This window comes from Schistocerca cancellata, chromosome 5 (assembly GCF_023864275.1).
Source record: "Schistocerca cancellata isolate TAMUIC-IGC-003103 chromosome 5, iqSchCanc2.1, whole genome shotgun sequence".
Classification (NCBI taxonomy): domain Eukaryota; kingdom Metazoa; phylum Arthropoda; class Insecta; order Orthoptera; family Acrididae; genus Schistocerca; species Schistocerca cancellata.
This window is the reverse complement of record NC_064630.1, coordinates 522,032,159-522,042,119: the sequence shown is the minus strand read 5'-3', so window position 1 is coordinate 522,042,119 and position 9,961 is coordinate 522,032,159. Positions and strand designations below refer to the sequence as shown.

Below are 9,961 nucleotides of genomic sequence, written 5' to 3'. Positions count from 1 at the left end.
AAGTTCCGGTCTATTTGTTGCTATGAGGTCTAAAACGTTAGCTTCACGAGTTGGTTCTCTAACTATCTGCTCGAAGTAATTCTCGGACAAGGCAGTCAGGACAATGTCACAAGAGTCTCTGTCCCTGGCTCCAGTTCTGATTGTGTGACTGTCCCATTCTATACCTGGTAGATTGAAGTCTCCCCCTATTACAATAGTATGATCACGAAACTTCTTCACGACGTTCTGCAGGTTCTCTCTGAGGCGCTCAACTACTACAGTTGCTGATGCAGGTGGTCTATAGAAGCATCCGACTATCATATCTGACCCACCTTTGATACTTAGCTTAACCCAGATTATTTCACATTCGCATTCGCTAATAACTTCACTGGATATTATTGAATTCTTTACTGCTATAAATACTCCTCCACCATTGGCGTTTATCCTATCCTTGCGGTATATATTCCATTCTGTGTCTAGGATTTCGTTACTGTTCACTTCCGGTTTTAACCAACTTTCCGTTCCTAATACTATATGCGCACTATTTCCTTCAATAAGAGATACTAATTCAGGAACCTTGCCCTGGATACTCCTGCAGTTTACCAATTAGTCCTGGCATAAATATTTTCTTAGGATCTTTTCTGTGTTTGGAGCCAGACTGTTTCACATTCGTAGTATTTTTAAAATGTTTTCTGATTTTCTGAGGTGAAATGCCAGGGTAAACTTCTATTTCACAGTTCGGAACTATTACATTTTTCAAGATGGAGTCGCCAATAGCAATAATTTTTTTTTTTTGTCAGTTTTGTAGAGTCACTTTCATGTATGTGCTTTTTCTACAATGTCACTGTTTTCCAAAGATATTCATTTACAAAGTTTCACATTTTTTACCACATTTTGCTTATTGGAATTGCCGCAGCTTTGAATTGTACTTGCCAAAGGATTTCCTCACATTCAGGATGCTGATTCACTTGCTAGGTTAGTGTTTGCTTCTCTCAGAAATTTAATCTCCTTTTTAAGCAATTCAGTATTGTATTGTAATACTTTTATTTTTTATTTTTCAACTTTTTTGTACCAGTACTTACTAATTCTGTAAATGTTACAAGAAAACCAGATGTAGGCTACTTTTATCTCTCAATCCACTAAGCTAATGGCATGCATATTTTCAGAAATTCTATTAAGTAATTAAAAGGTGTTGCTGAACTAGAATAATGAGAAGAATTCAGCTATCTGCTCTCTGCATCAGAAAAAGCTATATAAATTTTTTTCACATTAAAAACAACTTAATGATAAAATCATAAATATCTTACCAACAAGACAGAAACATCATTCTAAATCAGGAAGATGACAATACGTTCCGCAAACACCTGTCAAACTTCAAAGCACTAGGTGCAGATGTTTCAGAAACAAAAACACATAAAGATAGGAAATTTATCATTGGAATGGAATAATAAGCGAAATGGAAAACAGATCTCCCTATATCACATAATTATATCTGAGTTCATCTGCAAGGAAAACTCTTATATGAAAACTCTTCACCTTGTCTTGCAAAATATGGAGCGAGTCTTGGTGCCAAATACCGCTGAGATATTAATACAGTGAAGATAGATGATGAAACAGATGCCTGCATTCAACGTTAAGGTGGACGAACCAAGTAAGTACATTGACATTGCTTCCCACTTGTATATTTTCAGTGTTTTTGCAAACTACAGTTAAGACATGTTTACCCAAACATCAAAATGGCTTTGAGCATATTTAAGACAACGTCAGGCACTGCCACATATTGTGAAAACAGATCCAGCAAACTAAAGATGATAAAAGGCTACTTAAGGTGGAGTATGAATGAAATGTCAAATTTAATTATCCTGCAGCCAGAATAAGACATTGCTGCTAAATTTGACTTCAGTAACACAATCATTAAGTTTGAGTTGCTTAAAGAAAGGAAATGTCAAGTAAAATTATTGTAAAAACAGTTCCTGAAAAGAGATATTATCTCAGTTCATAATTGTAACAGACCTTCTTTAATTTTTAATTAGTGATTTATGTGTTATTAATAGTTTATGAGGAAAAGGTAAAATTTGTTCTTCATTGTATGCCATACTAAAACCAAATAAACAATACGTTACAAATTTCATGTTGTTTTCCATTTTTTTTAGAAAGATGGAACAACTTGTCATTTACTGCAGTGATCTATTTAATTTGTTGTGTGCTATAATTTATATCAAAATAATTAATTTATGTAATATTTTCAATAATGTTTCATTTTCAATAAACCTGCTTGCAAGATTTGCTAAATCTGCATAGAAAAAATTGCAGAAAGCGTGTTTTACTGCAAGGGAGTGGAGTACAGCTTCATCAAGTCTTCCAAAAGTGAATGGTCACCTCTGTACAGCTTTGTCTATGACTGGACAGTGCAAGTGCAACACAGGCAGTGACCAATGGTTAATTTCACAAAATCTCAGGGTGCACTACTGTTATTTTCTATTTTGTTGTTGTTGGAAGAAGGCTTGCACATTCCGCACCAAATGGGGCTAAACATTGTCCAGCTGAAATATGGCATAAGGAATAGCCTGCAAAAGGGGCAGTGTTTTGGGCTGTAAAACCTTCCTGGTGTATCGATAGCAATTTGGACTGCCCTCAAGACATAGGAGGCAAGATTGCCTGTTATAGGCAGTGGTGCCCCAAACCATGAGACACAATGAAGTCTGCCCAATTGCATTCACCACAATGGTGTCAAACACATATGCAGCCATCACTGTATGACAAGTTGAATAAGGACTCATCCAAAAACACTACATTTTGTCATTTAGCATGCCAGTGTTAGTGTTCACTTGCCCATGCAGTCTGCAACATCAGTGGGTTCTGATCAGTGGAAGCTGACGCAATAGCATGCATGCAACCAATCTAGCCCACACAAATGGCATCAAAATATTGGGTCATCCAGTACCCTTTTGGCACTCTACACAGCCCTCTGCTCTCCACTGGTTCCACATATGCTCTCTGTTGATGTAGCATGCCCTGTACAAGACATTATGTCAAGGAATGACGGATCCACCTCCTACAGACTAATCATTCTGCCCTGTTTGAATGCTCTCACCTGCTGATATTCCACTCTGTGATGTCAGTGAGGCATAGTGGCACTTTTTTATATATTTCCATTTTGTATGATGGCTTTGCACTGACTAAGTGTTGCATAACAGTGACCTGTCTGGTTACACAAAAGAGGGCACTGTTAGGCCTACTTTGTTGCCACTCTCAACCATTTAAATCACTTACTATAGTTCTGCTGTTCTATACATCCTCTTATAATGGCTTGTTGCTGACCATTGCTTCTGAGTGTTACACTTTTCACAAATAATAGTGTATAAGTTTTTACTTTCCGGTATCTTACTAGGACTGATGATCTGCACAAAATCAGTTAGCATATTTCAGTACTCTTCATTTAGTTCCAGTATATATGTTGGTGATTCGTCAAGTTTTTCTTTCCTGGAAATGTCTTTACTTAATTGAATGTTATTACACTAATGAACATATATTAAGGGACTCAGCCATCCCTTCTAGAATCTGGAATACAGTTTTCATACATTATAGAACTCTCACACACTTCTAGAAGTGAGTGAAAACTATAAATCCTCTGGGATATAATAAGTTAGTTATTCCACCCACAAAATATAGATCTTGTGACATGACATGCCTCACAACTGACCAACTCATTTATATAAAAAAGGCAGTTTTAGAGGTATTTCAAGAATTTCAAGTTTTTCAAGAATTTTATTCACCATAGATCATTTTACAATGACATTGGCTTCGTCATAAAAGATGTACTAGTACATACAGAATAACAAAATAAACTTCTGTCAATACATTATAAATACATTTGAAGCATGGCAGTGTACCAAATTACAAGGGATAGCTTTTAAAAGCTAATGCAACAAGCTGTCTTATAATCTAATATAATAAGGTATTTTATTGTTTATAGTATAAACTTTGTAATTACACACGATTAACCACAGCACAAAATAATATGTTTAACTACAGACAACTTCTAAATGCTTATATTCTCCTCAGGCATCTCAAAGAATTCTTTAATGTCATAGAATGGATGATCTGAAAGCCAGCTGTACCACTTAATTTTAAAAGAATTTGTATCCATAGACTGAACATGAATTGGCAGTTTATTGAACATTTTGAGTGGGTTAACTTTGTGGGAATTTCCTGTTCTCGCTAATCTGTGGCGCGGTATGTCTAAATTACCGTTCGCCCTGGTGTTGTGTTCATGTATTTCCTTTCTGGCAATAAATTTTGAAATATTATTTTTAATATAGAGTACAGACACATAGATGTATAAATTCACAATTGTAAGTATTCTGAGTCTGGAGAAAAGAGGACGACAGTGCTCCCTATGACCTCTTTTACATATTATACGTATGACTTTTTTTTGTAATTTCAATACGTTTTTGATGTGAGGGGAGTGCCCCCATATAATAAGACCATATGAAATATGTGACTGGAATAGCCCAAAGTATGTCACCCTGAGGTACTCCAAGCTCACTACCTCCCTTAATTTCAAGAGAAGGTATGCCACCTGAGATATTTTTTCACATACATGATTGACATGTTTCTACCAATATAGTTTTGAGTCAATGTGAATCCCCTACCCTGGATAAATTTATGCCAATTTCCATTCATATAATAACAGTTAAGTTTACTAAGTAAGTCAGGAAAATTACAGCACTAGTTCACAAATGGATGGAGTGTGTTAGTTTCTACACATCATATATTAAGTTAATTAAATACTGTTAAAAATATATGTTATAAAAATTATATTTATGTAATTAATAAACTTTGTGCAAAATTAATTGTAATATTGCTTGAGAACTAATTAAGTACAGAAGAAAATCTCATATGAAAATGTCTCTCTTTCTTAGCATTTAGCTCTTCAAATAGGGTCACAGTTCGCATCATTTGACAAACTTATTTTGTATTAACTTAGTGTGTGGCTGCATTTCTTGTCACCACAGTCATCACTTACTTGAAGGAACGGAAGTCGTGTGTGCCATCTACATGTGGATCATACAAACTTCATTCAGTGTTATTATCATTTGACTGTGTGTATATCTTAATTTCTGAAGTGGAAATTGGCAAGCAGCCCAGTATTTCATAACACGAGCTTGAAGAACCACCTATAAACCACATTCACGCTGACTGGTGTTCAAGATTGATGCTCATTACTCTACCATGCAGACCTTTTCCTTCTTTGAAATTGGAATTATATTAATACCTCCAGCTGCTGACAGGCGTTGATATAGATCAACAAGGACAGGTGAAAATGCGTGCCCTGACCGGGACTCGGACCCGGGATCTCCTGCTTACATGGCAGACACTCTATCCATCTGAGCCACTCAGGGCACGGAGGATAGCGCGACTGCAGGGACTATCTCGCACATGCCTCCCGCGAGACTCACGTTCTCACCTTGTATGTCTACACACTACATTCATGGTGTCCCACCCCACCACACTTATTACTCATGGAAGACATGCTTACCAAGTCCCGTAAGTGTTCGGGGAACATGTGTGCATTCGCACAGAAGAAGAAGGTCATGGCTGGTATTGCCAGAACTGTATACTTATATGGATATGGTGTCTGTTTTTTCAGTCCTGTCTGGAAGTACAGACCCCATTGATGACATGCAGCCGCCTAGAATGAAATTAGAATTATATCAATACCTCCAGCTGCTGACGGGCGTTGATATAGATCAACAGGGACGGGTGAAAATGCGTGCCCCGACTGGGACTCAAACCCAGGATCTCCTGCTTACATGGCAGATGCTCTATCCATCTGAGCCACTCAGGGCACAGAGGATAGCGCGACAACAGGAAATATCTTGTGCATGCCTCCCCCGAGACTCACACTCACACCTTATATGTCCACACACTACATTCGTAGTGTGTCCCCCCCCCCCCCCCCCCCCAACACACTTATTACTCATGGAAGATATTCTTACCAAGTCTCATAAGAGTTCGGGGAACATGTGTGCATCCACACAGAAGAAGAAGGTCATGGCCGGCATTGCCAGAACTATATACTTATATGGATATGGTGTCTGTTCTTTCAGACATGTCCAAAAGAACAGACACCATTGATGACCTGCATCTGCCTAGAATGAAATTAGACATTCTTACCAAGTCCCATAAGAGTAATAAGTGTGTTGGGGTGGGACACTACGAATGTAGTGTGTGGACATACAAGGTGAGAATGTGAGTCTCATGGAAGGCGTATGTGAGATAGTCCCTGCAGTCACACTATCCTCTGTGCCCTCGGTGACTCAGACGGATAGAGCATCTGCCATGTAAGGAGGAGATCCCGGGTTCAAGTCCCAGTCAGGGCACGCAATTTCACCTGTCCCCTTTGATTTATGTGTTAGTAGAATTTTGACTACCAGATTAAGCACTGCACTTGACCTGGCCCAACCCATTGAATAAGCTGAGTTCTGCACAGGGTGTGGTACAACTCATCATATCCACACTCTACACAAAACAATTAGTAGACCAAAAGAGTAACATTTACCTCTTTCCCTTGCCTTCATAGATATCAAAAAGCATTTGGTTTGATCAGTCGCCCAACTGTGATTGAGGCTCTAACAGAGGTAGGAATGGAACAGGCCTGTATAAAAGTTTTATACAAAACCTCCTCAATATTTGTAAATCTATTTGAAGAAGTTAATGAATTTCCCATCGAAAAATGTGTAAAACATGGTGACTCTATATTTCCAAAACTTTTCTCAGCATTCTAATGTCTAATGTCTAAATTAGATTGGAAAACAAAGAGAACCAAAATTCTGCAAAAGAGATTAAACAACCTGAGGTTTTCTGATCATATTGTACTGTTTCCAAATAGTATAGAACTTCAAGTACTGGCTAGTGAACTAGGATCAGTCTGCTCTGAAGTTGCCCTAAAAATGAAATATGATAAAACTAAGAGCGTGATGAATCGATGGACACCAGAGGGAACTATATCTATTGAAAGTATGCAACTTCAGAAGGTCACAGAACATGTGTATCTGGTGGGTCAACTACTAAACATGAAAGAGACCAAAACCCAGAAATATTTTGGTGCATTAAATTAGGCAACAAGCTTAATGGAAGGCACGCTAAGGCCAGTGACATAATGGAAAGAGTGAATACCTCAAAATGGCAATGGACTGGTCATGTCACTCAAACCAAAGATAGCAGGTGGTCAAAGCAAGTACTATCTTGGAGCACAGTTTACCAAAAAAGACTTAAAGAAGACAGCTGAACTGAACTGGCAACAGAAAACTCAACATCACCAGACATGGAAGAATCTGCAGGGGTCTTACGTTTCATGCTGACTCAAAGAGGCCATATCACCAAGTGACTGGACTGGCTGATGATGATCACGACTTACTGTGCACATAGTTTTCATTTTGATCTGACTGTCTATTTGAAATACAGTGTAATTGGCTAAAGTGTTATTGATTTTCTTCCCACATGTTAGTACTGTGAATCAGTTTGTCTGTGTTGTGTTGCTACACTTGAACGATCACATTATAGGACAACAACAGAATGTAGTGTGAGCCATTTGTCTGTGCATAAATAGTAGTAAATGAGACTCTGTTTGGCCATAAATAGTAGTTCATTCAATATCAAAGTGCTGTTAAAGTATTTGAACTGTAAACCTTACGTGGACAATATCATTTGAAAAAGCCTACTTGAGACAATGACATTTCAGCCAGATTTGATGGAGGCCCAACTATGGTAAACAAGGTAATGGTACAATTAGTTGTTGGCAGCAGGCATGGTCAGATTTTAAATAGTTGCCTTTATCTGGCTGGAATGTTCTCTGCAGCCAATGAGGCCCCAAAGACCAGCCACATGGGCTAGCAACTGAAAAGTATCTTTTTGTTCACTAAGCTTTTAATTTTCTGGTATCCTTGTCATTTTAGAGGCTCAAAGTTTTAATGCTAATTTATTCTCAGAAAGTTACCTGAGAGATTCAGAAATGGATACATGCAAAAATATAAAACCACTAAGTAAAATGTTTTTTCGGGGGGATGAGAGTCATGACCCAGGTGACCAACCCCCTTCCTTTTGGATCAGCACCTGTCCTGTAAGATCACTTTCACATGATGTGTCCTCAATACTCTACATATATTTGTGGGAACATTCCCTGCATATGACAGGATATGGATACCTTGTCCTCTACTTTATTCTGTTATTTAAACTTCATTTGTGCTCTCTGTATCTAATAACAAGAAATTTCATTTTATAAAAACGGTTTGGAGATGTTCCAGTTTCATATGCAGGTAATCTGGATCTGAACTGGTGTGGGCTTAGTGTATAATGGTCTTAAGAATACTAGTTATCTGTAGTAGGTGGTGAAGTTTTCAGTGTATTTGGAATTACATGTGCTAAATATTCTGCTGTAATTACTCTCTCTATGATATTCTTTATACTCACATAAACATTCAGATTCTGTAGCGATTGTAATATGTCAATGAATTCTTTAGTACAGTTTTTTGAATAGTTGCAGCATGATTTCATGCTATAGCTAAATTCATTTCATCCTGTGCAAACCTATCTTCTCCTTTCAATTTACATGTGTTCAGTGTCCAGTTTCAAGATTTCTGCTATGTCATGATTTCAGTGTTAGTGGTGACTTACACTTTGTGACTTTCATATGAAATACCTTCCCCAAATGAGAATAAGCAGTGTGGTGTAACATATCACATTTGGTAAAGTGCTCTGTTATCCAACATCGACCTAGCCAACGAAAGACAATCACCGCTGTGAAAGTATTTTTATTAGCGAATTAGTTTGGAACCCCAAACTTTTTGAAAGTTTGTTATTGTTAGTGCATGTATGCTGGTACAAAGGACGCTATACATCTTACAGGTGGGACAAAGATGGTAGATTTGCTACATTTTGTGGTATTTGACAATGGTGTTGATGTCATGGAAGAGATATTATTTGTTAGGCATCAGATCTACGAGAAACACCATCAGTGTCATACACAATGTATGTAAAATTGTAGCAAATGGAAAAACATGAACATTTAATGAAGTGACACCATACTGTAACTAAAGAAGTAATTTCCTTATATTTCAGAACTGTTGTTTTTCATTTAGTAGGAAGTTGTGACTAGATAAAACTTCCACATTCCATCGTGTATATAGCTGCAATAATGAAGAAGTTCAAGTTAAGAAGAATATATATGGTTTATCTGAATGTTTAATCAAGAAGCAGCAGTTCAGAATTTTTAGGCTAACAGTACTCTTCATCTCAACACACAATGTTTCAGACATGGTAACATTTCATCCTGCTACCATACTGAAATTCTGGCACACTAGAGAAAGACCCAGAATACTTATGTGGTGTAAATTTAATGCAGTTTGGATAAGGAGAATATGTTTAAAGTGCACCAAGAAGAACTTAACAAATTTTGTAAGAAAAAGTTATTTACATATAATGCTGTAGTTTTCAGTAATGTGGCCGACATCTGAAATCACAGTGCAGTGTGAAAGTTATTACAAAAAGCACTACATTTATAGAGATGTAAGAAGAATTAATTTGTTGATAATAATTATAAATCTATTGACAATAACTACCTTACAGAAGAAATTTGTTAAAGCCTATGACTCAGAAAATTGGCAGCCAGAGCTACAAAAGGACTACAGTTGTTTCATCACTTCCCCAACAACACAACAGCATCGAGCAATGTTAGTGTCAGCCACAGACCCACTGACAGCAGCCCAATCACTGTGTGCTGTAATCTGGTCATCGTCAGTGTTACTATATGCCATGCTATAGAATCAGCTTTGGTGAGCTGTATTTAACTCAAGCTTAATTTTTTTTATTGTGTAGGTAGCATTTCTGTTCTTGGTTAATTGTGAGAGGATTCCACAATTGAAATTTATTAGTTTCGTCAACAGAGTTGTCATATATTGTGACAGTTGTTAGCAGACTA

The 9,961-nt window shown here is 37.3% G+C and overlaps 2 non-coding genes across 2 annotated transcripts; both read right to left on the bottom strand.

Annotated features, from left to right (window-relative positions):
* Window positions 1-5,310: 5,310 nt before the first annotated feature.
* Trnat-ugu (transfer RNA threonine (anticodon UGU)) lies at window positions 5,311-5,385 on the bottom strand. The gene has a single exon. It is a non-coding gene; the product is annotated as a tRNA-Thr (tRNA).
* Window positions 5,386-5,756: 371 nt separating this feature from the next.
* Window positions 5,757-5,831, bottom strand: Trnat-ugu (transfer RNA threonine (anticodon UGU)). Its single transcript has one exon. It is a non-coding gene; the product is annotated as a tRNA-Thr (tRNA).
* Window positions 5,832-9,961: the final 4,130 nt, after the last annotated feature.